The 20599-nt window shown below is 34.1% G+C and overlaps 1 protein-coding gene across 6 annotated transcripts in view; it reads left to right on the forward strand.

The window, feature by feature from the left end:
- Positions 1-20599, forward strand: part of PLCZ1 (phospholipase C zeta 1) — a 121592-nt gene that overhangs the window by 80553 nt on the left and 20440 nt on the right. The window contains exon 13 of one of the 6 annotated variants that reach the window (XR_012470162.1): positions 13043-13270. The exons of the other annotated variants lie outside the window; for them this stretch is intronic. The gene's annotated coding sequence lies outside the window, so the exon portion shown is untranslated. The remainder of the gene's footprint in view (positions 1-13042; positions 13271-20599) is intronic. 6 annotated transcript variants of the gene reach the window in all.

Raw genomic sequence — 20599 nt, forward strand, 5'->3', positions numbered from 1 at the left:
ATTGCAATAATCTTGTTATGAGAGTAAACATAAACCCTCCTCCCCTTCAAGAAGATGAGAAACCTCAGGAATAGTGAGAGAGAAAAAAATGTACTTCAGTCTGTGTTCAGATTTCAGTGACTCTGTCTTTGAGATGAGTTGCCTTCTTTATCATAAGTCCACTGGAGAAGTTGCTTCAAAATTTTTCCCACAGTTGCTATTATTAGCTGTATTTCCCTCCATTCTATTCTTCCTCATTCTCATTTATTCTATTCTCTCTCTTCTTTTACCCAGTCCCTGTCCAATAGTGTGTTGTATCTGAGTATCTTCTCCCATAATCTTCCCTCTCTTCTATCACCTATTCCCCCCTTCCCTCCCCCATTCCCCCTCATCCCATCCCTTTCTTCTCATTTTTTCTAGAGTAAGATAGATTTCTAAACCCTATTAAGTATGTGTGTTATTTCCTCTGTAAGTCATTCTGATGAGAATGAAGGCTCACTCATTCCCACTCACCTTCCTCCATTTTACTCCACTGAAAAAGTTTTTTCTTGACTCTTCTGTGAAATATCTTAGCTCCTTCTTCCTCTGCTTTCTCTTTCTCCCAGTACTTTCTTTTATCATCCATTAACTCCATCTTTTTATTATATATTATACCATTATATTCAAATCCTTCCCTGTACCTTATCTATATATGCTCCTCCTAACAGCTCTTATAAATTAGATAGTTCATATGAGTTAGCAGTATCTTCTTCACATGCAGGAATCCAAACAGTTCAACATTATTAAGTTCCTCATAGTTACTCTTTCTTGTCCATCCTCTCTATGGTTCACCAGAGTCCTTTACTTGAAGATAAAATTTTCTGTTAAGCTCTGGTTGTTTCAATAGGAATGTTTGAAAGTCCCCTGTTTCATTGAAAGTCCATCTTTTCCCCTGAACGAGGATGTTCAGTTTTGATGGGTAGTTGATTCTCAGTTGTAAACCAAGATTTTTTGCCTTCCGGAATATCATATTCCAAACCCTATGAACCCTTAATGTAGATGCTGCCAGATCCTGTATAATCCTGACTATAGAGCCACAGTAGTTGGATTGTTTGTTTCTGGCAGATTTTAGTATTTTCTCTTTGACTGGGGAGTTTGGGAATTTGGCTATAATATTCCTGAAAGTTTTACTTTTGGGATCTCTTTCAGGAGATGATTGGTGAATTCCCTCAATTTCTATTTTACTCTCTGCTTCTAGGATCTCAGGGCAATTTCGCTTTATTATTCCCTCAAAAATGAAGTCTAGGCTCTTTTCCCGGTCATGACTCTCAGATAATCCAATAATTTTTAAATTATTTCTCCTGGATCTGTTTTCGAGGCTGGTTGTTTTTCCAGTGAGATAATTCACATTTTCTTCTAATTTTTGGCTTTTTTGGAAGAGTTTTATTTCTTTCTGATTTCTCACAAAGCTGTCAGCTTCCTTTAGTTCCATTCTGCACTTGGAGTTATTTTCTTCAGAGAGCTTTTTCATCTCCTTTTCCAGCTGGTCAATTCTGCTTTTTAAGGCATTCATCTCCTTATTTGCCTTTTGTTTTGCTTTTTTCCATTTGACCTAAACTGGTTTTTAACATATAATTTTCTTCAGTATTTTTTTTTTGAATTTCTTTCACCAAACTGCTGATTTGGTTTTCATGATTTATCTGCATTGCTCTCATTTCTCCTCCCATTTTCCCCTCTAACTCCCTTAGTTGCTTTTCAAAGTCTTTTTTTGAGCTTATCGATATCCTGAGCCCATTTTCTGTTTTTCTATCTATGGATACAAAAGCTTCAAGTTTGTCATCTTCTTAATCTTTCATGGGACTAAAGTAATTTTCTATTTTTTCCTTTTGTTTGCTCATTTCCTCAGCCTAAGACTGATTTACTGCACTTCCAAGGCTTTGGGGGCTTTTGGTTCACCCCACTGGGACTTTTATTCTTCTAAGGTTTAATGCCCTCTTGCTTGTGCTTTGATATGTAGATGACCACAGGCACTCCCCTCTACCCTGGAGTTGTGAGGAGGATCCCTGCTTGGTTATCATAGTATGGAAGCCCAAACTGCAACCTGGATTTGAGTGTGGGAAAACAGCAGAGTCCTGCTCCAGGGAGAGCAGAGATTTCTAATCTCTTCCTACCCCCTTACCTGTCTGTGGGCTGTGCTTTGGAGGAGCAGACTGGCTTCCCCAATTCCTACTGCAGGTTCTCATCACAGGGCTGCTCTGAGGTCAGCACTCACTCGGCACTCACTCTGGTATAGCAGATTTCTCTCACCATTCCTTCAAGCTGTTCCTGGTGATCCCTGGGCTGTGCTGCACTGCACTGTGGCCCTGAATTTTTTCCAACCCCCCCATCCCATTGAAACACAATTTTTCCCACAGAACTTCTAAGTTGTCTTGGACTGGGAAATTGAATCCCTCAGGCTTTCTGTGTGTTCTTCCCCTCTAAATTTTGGCTAGAGTCATAATTTTACAGCTTTGGGATTTTTTTGGGGGAAGGAGTTTTTGGGAATTCCTGCCTTCATGCCACCATCTTGGCTCTGCCCAAAATATCTTGATAAATATCCTACGACCAAGCATGGAAACAATTTGTCATGAAAGGGTAGAAAGTGGTCTGAGCCTGGTCCTCATTCCCTCCTTCCCTCAGAGGATACCTTGGTGCTTGGCCTCAGGAAAGACAATATAAGCTTGGGAAGGATTGTTCTCACTTTTGGTGGCAGATGGAGAACTGGTGACATCTGAATCTTAGAGTTGGAAAAGACCTCAGAATTTATTTCAATCAATAATCTAAATCATGAAATCTCTAAAATATACATAAAAATTTTCATCCATCCTCCAGTTAAAGAGTTCACATAACAATTTTTTGATAAAGGTCATTATACTTTTAGATATTTTAATTATTAGAAAGCCATGTTGAACTGTATTCTTCCTCTTTGTATGGTCTAACCATTGAAAATAATTCAAGGGACAAAACCAATCAAAATATCTCTTCCCTGTGAAATTCATTTATTTCAAAATAGCTACCAGGTCTCCTTCTAAATCTTTTCTTCTTCAGATTACATAGTCCCAGTTGATTTAATAAATTTTTTTTCTATAGTATGGTTTCAAGTTTCCTCTCTGAGTGTCCTCCCTTTGGTAAACTGCAAAACCTATAAATATCTCTCCTCAGACATAAAGCCCCGAAATGGACATAATAATATAAGTGTATTATAACTAGAAAAGCTTATAGGGGATCTCTTTTTCTTTTCATGGCTTTTATCTATTCAAATACCCACCATTCAGGAATTCTCTTTAGTGATGCAGATGATAGCCTATCCATGTCTGCCCATAATTTCTAACTCTCATTCCAACTCAGTTCCTTCCAAAGCCACCACAAGGGGTCCACACAACATTCTGGAGGCCTTTCTTACTTTCTTCCAGGAACAGGAAGATATCAGAGAAATACTCTAGTTATTTAGCTGTCATTATCATTGTCACCATTTCTTTTCTCTCATATAATTTTTGGGTGACATTGTGCACTACTATTTTCCTTTAGAGGTCTTCATTGGTTATATGTAATAGCCGGCTCACATCCAATCATGAAAATTTCCATTGCTCTCTGTAGGACAAGTATTTGTTCTTTGGAGGTGGCGAAATTAATGGTAATATTGGTAAATGCTAGTTTTGATCATATGGGTCTGGGCTGTTATGGAAACCTTGTAAAAGTACTATCAGTTTCCTTTTTCAATTCTGAACCTTGTTCATTGTCAGTTTCTCTAATCTTTTCCAAATACTAGTTGACAAACTCTACAGGTGTCTATTCAGATGCATACTGAAATCTGGAAAATAAATATTTTCCATCTTTTTTTATCTTTCTTCTTTGAATGGAAAGGCTAAACTCTTTTGAATAATCATAGATATCTTCTTGGAGACTCTTCAGTATTGCAGTAATGAAATCAATACAATTTCATCAACAAACCTAAGAATCTGGAATATCTGATTACCTACAGAAAATTTCTCCTTGTCCTAGACTTTGTGGTGGATCTCCTATGATGAATATTTTTGTTCATCATATATCTCCATGTTTTATGATTTTTATAATCAGGGAGACACATCTTGGAAGGAATCTCAGATATTATTGATTCATGGATAGGTCCTCGCATAAAAGAATCTTTAAGGCAGAGCACAGAGATTTCATATTTCTTTTTTTTAATTAAAGATTTTATTTATTTTGAGTTTTACAATTTTCCCTCCAATCTTACTTCCCTCCCCCACACCCCCACAGAAAGCAATTTGTCAGTCTTTACATTGTTTCCATGTTGCATATTGATCCAAATTGAGTGTGATGAGAGAGAGAAATCACATCCTTAAGGAAGAAACAAAAAATATAACAGATAACAAGATCAGACAATAAGATATCTGCTTTTTTTTCTAAATTAAAGGGAATAGTCCATGAAATCTGTTCAAACTCCATGGCTCTTAATCTGGATACAGATGGCACTTTCCTTTGCAGACAGCCCGATTGTTGCACTGATGGAATGAGCAAGTCCTTCAAGGTTGAACCTCACTCCCACGTTGCTGTTAGGGTGTACAGTGTTTTTCTGGTTCTGCTCATCTCACTCAGCATCAGTTCATGCAAATCCCTCCAGGCTTCCCTGAATTCCCACCCCTCCTGTTTCTATTAGAATAATAGTGTTCCATGACATACATATACCACAGTTTGTTAAGCCATTTCCCAATTGAAGGACATTTATTTGGTTTCCAATTCTTTGCCACCACAAACAGGGCTGCTATGAATATTTTTGTGCAAGTGATGTTTTTACCCTTTTTCATGATCTCTTCAGGGTATAGACCCAGTAGTGGTATTGCTGGATCAAAGGGTATGCACATTTTTGTTGCCCTTTGGGCTTAGTTCCAAATTTCACTCCAGAAAGGTTGGATGAGTTCATAGCTCCACCAACAATGTAATAGTGTCCCAGATTTCCCACAACCCTTCTGATAATGATCATTATCCTTTCTGGTCATATTGACCAGTCTGAGAAGTGTGAGGTGGTACCTCAGAGAAGCTCTAATTTGCATTTCTCTAATAAGTAATGATTTAGAGCAATTTTTCATATGACTATGGGTTGCTTTGATTTCCTCATCTGTAAATTGCCTTTGCATATGCTTTGACCATTTGTCAACTGGGGAATGGCTTTTTTTTTAAATATAACTCAATTCTCTGTATATTTTAGAAATGAGTCTTTTGTCCGAAACATTAGTTATAAAGATTGTTTCCCAGTTTACTACATTTCTTTTGATCTTGGTTGCAGTGGTTTTATCTATGCAAAAACTTTTTTAATTTAATGTAATCAAAATCATCATTTGTTTTTAGTTATGCTCTCCATCTCTTCCTTAGTCATAAACTGCTTCCCTTTCCATAGATCTGACAGGTAAACTAGTCCTTGTTCTTCTAATTGGCTTATAGTATTGTTTTTTATGTCTAGATCCTGTATCCATATCTTGGAATAGTGTGTGAGGTGTTGGTCTAATCTAAGTTTCTTCCATGCTAACTTCCAAAAAAACTTCCCAGCAGTTTGTTTCAAAGAGAGAGTTTTTATTCCAACTCTTTCGGTTTATCAAACAGCAGATCACTATAATTATTTCCTGCTTTTGCACCTAGTCTATTCCACTGGTCCACCCCTCTGTTTCTTAGCCAATACCAGACAGTTTTGATGACTGATGCTTTATAATATAATTTTAGATTGGGTAGGACTAAGCCCCCTTCTTTTGTACTTTTTTTTTCATTAAATCCCTGGAAATTCTTGACTTTTTATTTCTCCATGTGAAATTACTTACAACTTTTTCTAACTCATTAAAGAAATTTTTTGGAATTTTGATTGGCAAGTAATTTTTTTGGAATTTTGATTGGTACATAGAGAGGAAGTAATTAACTTTAAGGAGTTTGACTGGAATTGCATTCTCTTTTATACTGGCAGATTATTTAATATCTGGATTCTGAACAAGCTTGAATCAATTCTTTACATAATTTGAAAATTAGACCTTTATCAGAATAAGTTGTTACAAATGTTTTCCAATTACCTACTTCCATTCTAATTTTAGCTGTATTTGTTTTATTTACATATAAATATTTGTAATTATTAGATCTCATCTCTGCTATTTCACAAATGACCAAAATATAAGGATATAAAATATATCCATGTACAAAGATGCATGCATATGCTTGCAATGATACATATAGTTAAGTATTATATAAGTATGTAATCCACACATTATATATCTATTACATACATAATATGTAATAATTAATATGTATATTGTATATAGGTACATATAAATATATATGCATTATATGTATATAATTTATATATTGTGATCATATATACATATAATTCACATGTTATGTGTATATATTCAAACACATGTAAAGGATAAATATATATGAATGTATATCTATATATTTCTATAGCTATGCATGTGTATTGATCTTACATTAACCATGTTTCTCTTCAATTATAATATAGATGAAATTCATCGATTGCAAAAGCTTGCTTGTACACAAAACAAATATACTTTAAGTTAGATGGGAAGTAGGAAAAAGGAACTGATTCATATAAGCTCAGAATCTTGGCATTCAATAATTTTCCAGAAAAAAAGAGAGTATAGTTCTAACCAACTCCCTGAGATTAAATTCCTTCTTTCTTCTGTCCTTGACCAGTAGAGAACCTTGTGAACTTTGGAAGGTTGAAGGATTTAAACTTCTCATTAGTATCCTAGCAGCATCCCTAGGACTGCAATAACTATCTGCAGTATGTCTGCATTAGGATTCAAGTACAAATTAGACATACTGGGGGAAAGGCTGTTTCAGGACTACAGAAAGAACTCAGCAAAAAAGGGTGGGGGAAGCATTCTATGATGTGCCTTAATGAAGACCACACAAAGCAGAGGAGGAATTCTAGCAAAAGGAATTCTAAGAGTTGTGTTATCCCTTGTGCTGTTATTTATTCTAGATTTGCTTATTTTTCATTTTTAATATGTATTAAGTAACAGAAAAAAAGATCAGGGTTTGATTTGTAATTTTGGATGTTTTTGTTATTGGGTAGATAAATTTGGCTCCAAAAAATTAGCAAAGGTGGCCCCTTGCATAGAATGATTTTCTATTCATAAGAGAGTAATACCTGGATATGAAACTAGAACTCTCGATATTGTAATTCAATCTCTGTGTTAATATGGGTGTTCCTTCTAATGATCCAGGTCCCAATCAATCCATATCTTTTAATTCTTTGTGACTCCTAATCATGTGCATCTACAAAAACTTCTATGGAGCAGTCTTATGTACATTCTAGGATGCTTTCCCATTATATGGGTAGTAAAAAAGATTGTTAGTTACACTACCTTTCCAGTCATTAAACTCCTTGATATTATCTTAATTTCTTTTTATAAATAATTACTCCTTAGTTCAACCGATCTGTGGATATGGTAAGTGCTAGGTGATATAGTAGCTAAAACTCTGGATATTGAATAAGGAAGATAAATTCAAATTCAGTTTCAGGAACTTGCTAGCTATATGACCTTGAGAAAGTCACTATCTACCTTAGTTTCTTAACTGTAAAATAGTAATAGTTGTCAGATTTACCTTTCAAGGTTGTTGTGCAAATCAAATGAGATAATATTTATGAAGTATATAGTACAGTGTCTAGCACATTGAAGGTGGTATATAAATAAATGCTAGTTATGATCATTGTCATCATCAAAATAATAGTAATATGTCTTTCCCCCTACAATGTATCTCTCGATTGCTCAGTGATCTGAAATGATGATTTTTTTTGGTAGCTGCAATATTCTATGATTCATAGCCAGTCATAGCTATCATCCCTAGAAGACTTATGATGTTAATAAGACAGATTTTTGTTTTGAGGGATATACAGGAAGATTAAAAAACTGCATAATTTCCAGATTGAAGAGTTATAATAATTATCACCTTTGGACTTTGAATTTAAGGTAACTAGAATAATCACTAGGTGAAGGGGTTGAAAGGTTTGGAGAAAAGGTTGAGTCCAACACTAACTAGTTATATGACCTTGGGTGAATCATTTAAGCATCTCTATCACTTAGTTTTTCCAATGGAAAATAATTAAATGATTCAAATATAAAAAAAATGTTAAGTAATCATATGAACACCTCAGATCAGGTGAACAAGACAGAGGGAGAGACATTTTCTCTGATTTTTGCATCTCAAACATTTCTAAAGCAGAAATAATGCAACAAATATAAAACAACTCCAGTAGTCTCCATGGTATTGGGCACTGGGGACCCAAAGGAAGATAAAAAAAACTACATGAACTAATGCCTAAATTGTGTTAACTCAGTATCCCCTAAGACCTTAAAACTTATTAAAAAACACAGCTTCACAGCCCAGTCCATCTTCTTTCCTTGTAGTGTCATGAAGATTCAAGCTCCAAACTACATAAATATCTGAGGTCTTAATAGTGAGTGCTTTGACAGCTTTGGATGATATGAAATAGATCTCTGCAGGAGAGCGGAGAAGCAGGGACACTTGACAGCAGCTAGGCAGTTCAGACAATACAGTATAAGACCCAGAGTCAGGGAGATCTTTTTTAAAATTACATATACATATACATATATATATATATATATATATATATATAAATTTCATTAATTTTTTAATTGCATTTACTATTTTAAAGACATTCATTAAAAAATTTGAGTTCTAAATTTTCTCTCTTCCTTCTGCCCATCCCCCACCTAGGGAGAAGGCAAATAATGTGATATCAATTATAAATGTTAATTCATGCAAAAATATTTCCATATTAGCTATGTTGCCAAAAAATCCCACAAAAAGCTAAAGTGAAAAAAAAGTATGCCTTAATTGGTATTCAAGAGTTCACCAGTCATCTCTGGAAGGAGAAAGCATTTTTTCATCTTGGGTCCCTTTGGAATTGCTTTGGCTCACTGTCTTGATCAGAGTAAGTTAGTTTTTCATAGTTGATCATTATTGTAATATTTCTATCACTGTATGCAATATTCTCCTTGTTTCTGATCACTTCATTTTGCATCATATCATATGAGTTTCTGAATCCATCCTGTTTATAATTATAGCACAATAGTATTTTATTACAGTCCTGCATCATGGCTTGTTCATTCTTTCTACAATTTGAATTTTTGCCACCTCAAAATTAGATGCTATAAGTGATTTTGCCCATTTGGATTACTGTTTGGTTATCTCAGAAGGGTTTGTGTAGCATGATGGAACTATGAACTATGCTATGCAGTATTATTCTAGATGGATAGGTCATAGTGAAGATTTCTGAAATGGTAAACCATTCCAATAACTTTGCAAAGAAAATCTCCTGGATAGTATTATATGATAAGAGATATGATATCAGAAGATAAGTCCCTCAAGTCAGAAAGTGTTTTATACTTTACTGGGAAGAATAGAAAACAATCAGCTCTACAAGTAGCTCTAGAAAGTTCTAGAAAGAATGAAGTGACTGACAAAGACAAAAGGGAGTTCAACTGTGGATATGTCTGGTGATGAAAGTCCCATTTTGTAAAGATTGGTATCACATCAGAACCTGGAATGAAAGATCTATGATCCAAAGTAAGTTGGATATAGTCAAATGGGAAATAAAAAATTAAACATCAACATCTTGAGTATCACTGAGCTTAAATGGATGGGAATGGGTGAATTTAATTCTACAGAGGGCAGGAATTACTTAAAAGAAGTGGAGTAGCCTTCATAGTTAATAAAAACATAAATAAAGCAATTCTTAGTATAATCTCAAAATAACAGAATATCATTTGAATCCAAGGCAAACCATGAATATCACAGTGATGCAAGTCCATACATACCTACCACCCAATGCCAAAGAGTCCAAAGTTGATCAGTTCTATAAAGAGCTACATCTTCTAGGGCAGCTAGGTAGCTTAATGGATAGAATGTTGACCCTGAAGTCAGGAGAATCTGAGTTCAAATTCAGCCTCAAACACTTTCTGTGTGACCCTGGGGTAGTCACTTAAACCTATTTACTTATTAACCCATTCATCTTAAATGATCTGGAGAAGAAAATGACAAACCATTTCAATATCTTTGGGGTTTCTGAGTGGGGTCATTCTATATAGTTATGACTTAAATATCATCTCTTATCAATATATAGTGAAATTGATGAATAGATTTAAGGTATAAGATCTAATAGAGTTCCTAAAGAACTATTGACAAAAATTCACAATGTTGTACAGAAAGCAGCAACAAAAAACATTCCAAAGAAAAAGAAGAGCAAGAAAGCAAAATATTGAGGCTTTATAAATATCTGAGGAAAGAAGCAAAGTGCAAAGTAAAGGAGAAAGAAAGATGTGCCTGCTGCATGCAGAATTTCAGAGATGGCAAAGAGAAATAAAATTTTCTTAAGTGAACAATACAAAGAAGAAAACAACAAAATGGGAAGGAAGAGATCTCTTTGAGAATTTTAGAATATCAAGAGTTTCATGCAAAAAATGGGCATGGTAAAAGGTAAAGTTATGAGGGATTTAACAAGTAGAGAAATTAAGAAGTGACAAGAATATAGAAATGAACTTTACAAGAAAGATCTAAATGTCACTGGTAACCATGATGCTGTAGTTACTGATCTAAAGTCAAATGAGCCTTAGGAAACATTGCTAACAAGCTAGCAGAGGTGATGAAATTACAGCTAAGCTATTTAAAATTATTCTAAAAGATGATGATAATGTTAAGGTGCAGGCATAATATGCTAACTGGATTGAAAAAGATCAGTTTATGTCCCAGCCCTAAAGAAGGGCAATGCAAAAGAATGCCCAAATTACTGAACACATTTCACATGCCAGCAAGGTTATGCTTAAGATTCTTCAAGTTAAGTTTCAGTAATATGTAAACCCAGAATGACCAGAGTATAGGCTGATTCTTGAAGAAGCAGTGGAACTAGAGACAATGTATTCTGGAGAGAACAAGGAAGTTCCAGAAAAAAATATTCTCTGCTTCATTGACAACAGTGAAGTACTTGTATAGATTATAACAAAATGTGGCAAGTCTTCAAAAAATGGATCATCTTGTCTCCTAAGGAAATAATATGTGGGTCAAGAAGCAATAGTTAAAATGAAATATAATTTTGGTTTAATATTTCAACTAAATTAACTTATAAGCAGAATATATATTTGCAAAATGCAAGACTGGATGAATCAAACATTGGAATTAAAGTTGCTGGAAGAAATACCAATAATGTCAACTATGCAGATGCTGCCACTCTGATGGCATAAAGAGAAAAGTCTTGTAAAGAGGATAAAATAGGAGAGTATAAAAACTAACTTGAAACTTAACTAGCAACAAAGAGAGAAGAAATGGAAATAGGATTAGATTTAATATTCTTGGGTTCAAAGATCACTGCAAACAGATACTGCACTCATGAAATTAAAAGATTGTTATTCTTTGGAAGGGTAGCTATGACTTTCCTCAGACAGTGCACTAAAAATCAGAGACGCTGCAGTCAACAAAGATCTGTGTTGGCAAAGCTATGATTTTTCCAATAGCCTGGTCTGACTACGAGACTATGAGGAAAGGTGAGAACCCCAGAATCAATGCTTTCAAATTTTGTTGGAGAAGAAGACTTGAGAGTCTCTTGGACAGGAAGGAGATTAAATCAGTTTATAATGAAAGAACTTAGATGATTCCTTTGAAGAACAAATACTGAAGTTGAAACTTTAATACTTTGGGCAAACAATGTGAAGGCAGGACTCATTGGAAAGACCTTGATGTTGGGAAAAAATTGAAGCCTAAAGGAAAAAGGAATGGCAGAGGATAAGGTGGATCGATAGTGTCATGAAAGTAATAACTATGAGTTTGGGAGACAGTGAATGATAGACAGGCCTGATGTCCTTAGTGTCAGTAAAAGTTAGACATAACAACTAGACAATAAATATTTTTGTACAAACAGGTCATTTTCTTTTTTTATTTGATCTCTTTGGGATGCAAACAGTGGTATTGTTGGATTTTGCTTCAATTTTATAATTTTTTTAGCTATAGTTCCATATTATTCTCCAGAGAGGTTGGCCTGGTTCACAATTTCATCAATAATATATTTGAGTCCCTATTTTTCCCTATCACTTTCATCATTTATCTTTTTTCCTTTCTGTCTTGTTAGATAATCTGATGGGTGTTAAGGTGGTACCCCAGAGTTGTTTTAATTTCCATTTCTCTGATCAATAGTGATTTAGAGCATTTTAAATGAGAGTTTTGATTACTCATTTTGAAAAATGTTTGTTCATATCTTATGACCATTTACTAATTGAAGAATACTAATTTTTAGAAATTTGTCTGTTCCCTATATTTGTTTTTGAAAAATGAAGTCTTTATAAGAGAAACTTGTTATGAATCCTCCCTCCTCTCTTTTTTTCTGCTTTCCTTCTAATTTTGGTTGTACTGATTATACTTGTGCAAAACCTTTTATAACTTAATCTAATCAAAATAATCTATCTACTTTTTCTGATAATCCTCTTTATCTCTTGCTATCTCTTCTCTTATGCAAAGATTTGACAGGTGAGTTTTTCCCATGTTTTCCTAATTTATTAAATCTCTCTATCTCTCCCCAATGTATTTTTCCAATGAAATAATTCACATTAACTTTCATTTTTTTCCTTTTTTTGTCTTAGTTTTATTGTTTCTTGGTGTCTCATAGAGTCATTAGCTTCTATTTGCCCAATTCTAAATTTAAAATTTCCATGGTGATCCTTTTTCCATTTGACCAATTATGCTTTTGAAAGTATTATTTTTTCAGTATTTTTTGTACATCTTTTATCCAAGCTGTTATTTATTCACTCAATGTGGCCTCTGAGGTTGAGATGAAATCAAGCATAGCTTGATTCTCTGATGCTTATGCTAATTTTGGCCTAATTAATTGCCAAGAATTACTAATTAATACTAAGAAAACATAGATTATCCACTAGCCAGTACCACTTTGTCCATGCATAGAACTATCAGTTTGGCAAGTGGAGAAATTTTGAATACTGTGGATGTTTACTTCCCTTGGTGGTATACTTTCCAGGAATGTCCACACATTACCAGAGCTAGTTCATGTTTGAGAGACTCTGAATGAAAGTGTGGGAAAGAAGGTATATTAGACTGCCTATGCAACTGAAGATTGACAGAACCATTGTGATGAACTCATTATTGTCTTCCTGTGAAATATGGACAATATATCAGCACCATTCCAGGAAATTGCTTCCATTGAAATCATCTTAGTAAAATTATGAAGATCATCTGGAAGGACAAGGTACCAGTCACTGAGGTCCTTTCTTGAGTTAAACTGCCAAGCATTCAAATTTTATTTCAGAGAGTGCACCCCTATGAACTGGTTATGTTGTTAAAATGCCAAATGTATATTTACCTAAAAGACTTTTCTTTAGAGAACTTACACAAGGTAGGTTCTCACTCAGTGATCAGAAGAAGCAATATAAGGATACTCTCAAGGTCTCTATGAAGAATTTTGGAATTCATTGTATAGCATGGGTAGTGGTGGGATTCAAATAAATTAACAACTGATTCTCTGCCCTAATGACCATTTTAAGAATACAAAAAGATATACTGAAAGGTAGTTTAATATTTCATGCATTTAATATTCAAATAAGAACAATAAAAGAGGTACACAAAACTAGATCATGGTGTATTACTCATTAGCAAAAGTATCCTTATGGAGTGAAAGCAGCCACATGAACACAGCAGCCAATGTTGGAACATATGTAGAGTCAAACCTCTTTTTACCTATTGTAATTCTTTTTTTCTTCTAATTTTATGGTTTCCAAAAATGGGTGATAAGATAACTCTTGATATTGATATTTCTGTTGATTCAGTATGCCCCAGCTTCCTATTAGTTTCCTCATAAAGGGAACACCAGCATACTCACGATATCTTGGAATTTTGAGCAATACACAAAGGAGAAACAAATGACAGCTTATCACCCCCCAGTTTGGCACTTTTTCTCTTTAGGTTATATGTTTATTTACTGAAGTAACAAAAACAAGGGAATTAAAATATAGTATTTCATCAAAGTTACAATGATTTTTAAGAAATGAGTAAATATTGCAAGCATAGTTCCATCAAATTTTTTTCTCCAGTGAAAGGAATGAACACTATTCCAGGTGCATAGAAAATGCTATTTTGCAGATAAGCAATGTAAATTTGTGATTTCCACATTAGGTGACTGCCCATGTACCCACCTTAAAGAGAACCCTGATTACAAGTGCCATTTTAACAATCAGTTTGCCAAATTCAGTATAAAATTAAGTATTGGCTAAATCCACTAAGGTCACTGAGCATAAGAGATACTGGCAAAGTATTCCCCAGCATATCTTGTCTATATCAAAGAAAGTGCCACTGTCTATGAGTGAAGTAGAATTAGAGTAGGTTAAAAGACATGTGAGATGTACAAATTTACAAACAAGAAGTTCATATAGTATTTTTGTCCAACCTGTGGTAGAATTTTCTAAATTCATTTTGATCTGCTCATCTAGAATCAGACATGCTACACCTTGACTCCAACATAGTGATCCTCTTTTGGTCCTCTTCAAGAAAAAAATGACAACAAGCTTTTCTAAGTCTCATAAGTTTCCTAACATCTCTCATTTATTTCCTCCATTTTTTCTTTACCACTCTTATTTGATTTTTAAAATAGTTTTTAAAGCTTTTCTAGGAAAAAGACTTGACTTCAATTCTTTTTCCCCGTTGAAGCTTTGAATGTAGCTCTTTAGACAACATTATCCTCTAAGTTTATATCTTGCTTTTCCCTATTACCAGAGAAGGATTTTTTATGGTCATTTTCGTTTTTTTGGTTGTTGTTCACTCAGTTTGCCAACCTATTTCTTGACTTGAAACTTTATGAAGAACATGGGTTCTTCACAGTGTGGGTGTTTAGAGTGAGCAGTGTCCCAAACCTTTTTTGCACTGTTGTTTTCAGAGTTAATTTTAGAGGATGGAAGCTTTCCATGCTCCTAATGTAGCATGATTTGTGGAAAGGTTTCATATTACTCTCAGCTCTGTGCTTTGTTCCTTTCTGAAGAGGAGTCCCTGTTCCCTTGGAATGGTAAATGATAATATTCTTCAGAGCCTCTGCCCTCTTGGACTATAGGCAATACTGTTCCTTAGGGCTCTTGCTCCCTCTGACCAAAAGTGCTTCTCTCCACTGATGAACTGTTATCTGAGAATGAGTTTAGGCAATTGAGTTGTTAAATGGCATCCTGTTCTGCATCTAGTCTAGCATATGGTCCCTTTGCAATCTTTTTTTTTTTTTTTTGATTGCCCTATCATCTTACATCCCTGGATTGAGAATTCCTAAATCGATGGCTAATTCTGTCACTGCCATGAAGTCCTTCCAGAGATGTTGCATCTACATTGGCTCTGTGCTGGCTCTATCCCAGTGCTAGTGCTTTCCCTATCTTTCAGACCTTCTAAGTTGTTTTGGGGTGGAAGAATGTGTCACTCTGACCTTTCTTGACTCTCTTACTCTGGGATTCAGTTTGAAGGCATTATCTTAAAGCTGTTTAGAAGGGAGGGTTGAGAAAGCTTGGTTGTAGCTCTTTCTCAGCTTTACCATTTTAAGTCCCAGGAGTCTCTCAGGAAGATCTTAAGTTCATATCCTGCCTCTGACACTTTCTCACTGTGATCTCAGGCAATTTATTTAACCTCTGTTTGCCCAGTTTCCTTATCTGTAAAATGCGGATACCCAGAGTTGTGAGGATAAAATGAATTAATCATTGCAAAGCACTAAAAACCTTACAAAATATAAGCATAGAGAAATTTTTTTTAGATTTTTGCAAGGCAAATTAGGTTAAGTGGCTTGCCCAAGGCCACACAGCTAGGTAATTATTAAGTGTCTGAGACCGGATTGAACCCAGGTACTCCTGACTCCAAGGCCGGTGCTTTATCCACTATGCCACCTAGCCGCCCGAGAAATTTTAATATCATAAAAACTATTCATCTGAAATCAAAAGCAAACATCATGTCCAGTAGGGATTCACTAGAACCTTTTCTAAAAAATATAGAAGTAAAAATAAATGGGAGTAAATAAAGGATGCCATTCTCCTTACTATTATTTAGTATAGTTCTATACATTCTAGCAACAACAAATTAAAAGCATAAAGATACACAAAGTAAAGATAAAATTATCTCTATTTGTTGTTGATAGGATAGAATGCTTAAAAAATCCTAGAGAATCAGCAAAATTGCTAAATGGACAATTAATAGTTTTAGCAGAATTGCATGCTACAAAATAAACTCTCAAAATCAAAATTGGGGGCATCTAGGTGGCACAGTGGATAGAACACCAACCCTGGGAGTTCAAATCTGGCCTCAGACACTTAGCAATTACCTAGCTGTATGACCTTGGGCAAGTCACTTAACCCCATTGCCTTGCAAAAAAAAGCCAAAAATCAAAACCACAATCATTTTTATATAATAACAAAATTAAACAAAAAATGAAAGGAAAACCCCATCCTAAATAATTATAAAATGTGTAAAGTATCTGGGGAATCAATCTGTTAATATATGAAAAAGACTTATAAGAATTAAATTTTAAAGAAATAAACAATACTTAAATAGTTGAGGGGACTCTTCAGTACTTATGGCTAGGTCATGCTGGTATAATAAAAGTGAAAATCTTACAGAAAATAATTTATACTTTCAATGCTATGACAATCAAATTACCAAAGGGATGCTTTAAAGAACTTAATAAAATAATAACAAAATTCATTTGTAAAACAAAAATTCTAGATGAAAAGAAATAGGAATGAAGGTGAAAAACACTTGGAGACCAAACTATATTATAAAGCAACCTTCATCAAAACCATCTGGTACTGTGTTTAAAAATAGAGTTATAGATCTATGAAAGAGATTAGACAAAGGAGCATCAGAAGCAGTGGAACTCAATAATAGTATCTGATGAAATGGAAAATGTAAATTACCTATTTACCTAAATTACTTCAGGAGGACCTGAGTTCAAATCTGACCTCAAACACTTAATAATTGCCTAGCTGTGTGACCTTGGGCAAGTCACTTAAACTTATTGCCTGAAATAAAAAAAAATTTTTAAAAAAAGATGAAAAAATTGAAAGTAGTCATTGTTGGAGGAGTTGGGGGATAATTAGCACACTAATATACTTTTGATGAGCTGTAAAATGGTACAATTTATTTTGGAAATAATTTTGGAATCATGCAAATAAAGTGACTAAATTGTTAATTTCCTTTGAACTAGAGAATGTGGTACTGGCTTAGATCTAAGGGAAACTTTATCATAAGGAGTAAGTGCCCATATATACCTGTCATGAGTGAATTTATAATAACTGCAGAAACAAAATCTGAACTATGCAATTTGTTAGCAAAATATGTAATAGATCCAGGACACACATGCTATGCTCAACATCTCTAAAGATTTACAATGGCTTTTATAGTAAAGTATAGATAGTATTTTTAGCATTACTATTTTTAGATTTAGGGACTTCTCAGATTTTGGGGGCTCTGATTGGTTGCATCCACCTGCATTCTGCAAAACCCTGAAATTACATGACTTACAGGAATATGAGATTTAACTCTAGCAGCTGTAAAACACATTGGCAATGATACAAAATTGAGTTTGGTTCTCTCCATGAAAATATTTCTAGTATAAATGTTTGTGATAGAAAAGAACTGGGGGAAAAATAGATAGCCATTGCTTTGGGAATGGCTAAGCAAATTGTGGGACATAAATGTAGTAAGATATCACCGTGCTTAAGAAATTATGCATGTGATGAATACAGAGAAGTATGGAAAAAAATCTATATGTACTGATTAATAATGAAATAAGCAGAGTCAAAAAAAATGTACAATGACTACAGCTTTGTAAATGAAAAAAGCCCAGCTACCTAAAGAAAAAAACTCAAGTGAATAGCAAAATTATTAAGAACCTGCAAGTCTTGATTAAAGACATACCTTCAACCTATCCCTTCATGGAGGCTGGGTCCACAGATATTGTACATTATATTTGTTTTAGGAGTTTTTAAAGTTTGTTTATAAGTTATGTTGATTGTTCATTTTTTGTCTTTGAAAATTATTACATGCCATATGGAATAACTATATGGAAAAAGAAGGATATTAAGGATATTGAAGGAAGAAATAAAAAACATCAAAAATTTATATAAAAAAGGACATATATTTCCAATAAACAGTTAAATTATATGAAAAAAATCTCTAAAGAAATCAAATTAGCTACATTCATGTGAAAAAATGCTCCAAAATCACTAATAATTAAAAGAAATTATTCTGGGAGATTCCTATCATCCCTGGTACTCACACCTTATGAATTTCCTCTACCTCTCTGATTGGAGAACTGGGGAGAAGAGAAAAGAAGTCCTCCCAAAGCCTACATTTAAAGATGTTTTTTTCCCTGTTATCCCTTTCTTCTTTTCTCATTAACTATATTACTCTGGACTTCATTATGGTCTCAGACAGGGTACCTCCCCCCCCCCCACCCCAACACACTCTTTCTACTCTTTGGATTTCTTTTTGTATGTTTTCTTCCCTTATTAAATTGCAAGCTCTTGTGGTCAAACATTATTTTTTTTTTCTCATCTGTGTAAGTATCCCCAGTAGGCACTTAATGTTTATTGATTGGTTGAAATGAAATTTTAAAGAACTTTGACATCAGTCAAATCAGGAAAATGAAAATTGTTGATGATTCAGGAAAAGTGGACTACTGGTGTGCTCTGGTCTAGTCATTCTGGAAAACAATTTGTAACTCTTCTCCCCAAATCACCAAACTGGAAAGACTCTTTAATTTAGCTTTGAACTCTAGGTTCATAAAGTAAAGAACCAGTAGAACTATCGAGATATTAACATAATATTTTAAAGAAAAACACTCAGGATTATGACTGAAGAGGAACACAAAGAACATCATGAATGAAGTATGTTACCCATTTCTTGTGGAACAGAATGGGACACACATTTTAAAGTATAGACAAAAGTGTGAATTTCATTTGATTATTTATTATATACGATTTGGGGGCATTTCAATTGAAATATGGAAACTAACAATAGCATTTCTCCCAAAAAGTAAGAGAAAGAAAAACTGACCTGTGAAACATTTAACTTTTACATCTTTCTTTCTTTCTTTCTTTCTTTCTTTCTTTCTTTCTTTCTTTCTTTCTTTCTTTCTTTCTTTCTTTCTTTCTTTCTTCCTTCCTTCCTTCCTTCCTTCCTTCCTTCCTTCCTTCCTTCTTTCCTCCCTTCCTTCCTTCCTTCCTTCCTTCCTTCCTTCCTCCCTCCCTCTCTCTCTTTCTTTCTTTCTTTCTTTCTTTCTTTCTTTCTTTCTTTCTTTCTTTCTTTCTTTCTCTCTCTCTCTCTCCTCTCTCTCTCTCTCTCTCTCTCTCTCTCTCTCTCTCTCTCTCTCTCTATTTATTTATAAAGGTATTTTATTTATTTGTTTCTCCAGCTATATGCAATGGTAGTTTTTACCAATCTTTTTTTGCAAGATTTTAAGTATTACATTTTCCTCCCTTCCTCCCCCAACAGAAAGAAATCTGATAGAGGTTCTATATTTATAACCATGATAAATATAGATCCATAATAATTATCTTGTGAAAGAAGATTCAGATCCAAATTGAAGAAAGAAAAATTAGAGGGAAAAATGACAATATATAAGGCAAATTTTAAAAATTGAAGATAATAAGCTTTGGTCTTCACTTAAACTCTGCAGTTCCTTCTGTGGGTTATGGAAAGTATTTTCCATCACAAGTCTCTTAAAATTATCTTTGATTATTGTACTGTTGAAATGAACAAGTCCATCATAGTTGATCATCACCCCATGTTGTTGTTACAGTGTATAATGTTTTTCTAGTTCTGCTCAACTCAGTATCAGTTCATGCATGTCTTTCCAGGCTTCTCTGAAATCCCATTCCTCATGATTTCTTATAGAACAATAGTTTTCCATCACATACATATGCTATAATTCGTCAGCCATTTCCCAATTGATGGACATTCCCTCAATTTCCAATTCCTTGCCACTCCAAAAAGAGTTACTACAAATATTTTTGTACGTATAGTATTTTCCCCCTTTTTCATGATCTCTTCAAGATTTAGACACAGTACTGCTGGATCAAAGGGTATGCATATTTTTATTGCCCTTTGGGTATATTACCAAATTGCTCTCCAGAAAGATTGGATCAGTTCACAACTCCACAAACTATGCATTAGTGTCCCAGTTTTCTTATATCCCCTCTAACATTGATTATTTTCCTTTCTAGTCATATTGGCTAATCTGAGAGGTGTGAAGTGGTACCTCAGAGATGTTTTAATTTGTATTTCTCTAATCAATAATGACTTAGAGCAATCTTTCATATGACTATAGATAGTTTTGATTTCTTTGTCTAAACATTGCCTTTCCATATCCTTTGACAATTTATCAGTTGGAGAATGACTTTTTATTTTTTATAAATTTGATTCAGTTCTCTATTTTAGAAATGACTCTTTTGTCAGAAAGACTAGTTGCAAAAATTGTTTCCCTATTTCTTGTTTTGTATGTGGAAAAACTTTAAATTTAATGTAATCAAAATTATCCAGTTTGTTTTTTTATAAATCT

Source organism: Macrotis lagotis, chromosome 7 (assembly GCF_037893015.1).
Source record: "Macrotis lagotis isolate mMagLag1 chromosome 7, bilby.v1.9.chrom.fasta, whole genome shotgun sequence".
Lineage (NCBI taxonomy): Eukaryota > Metazoa > Chordata > Mammalia > Peramelemorphia > Peramelidae > Macrotis > Macrotis lagotis.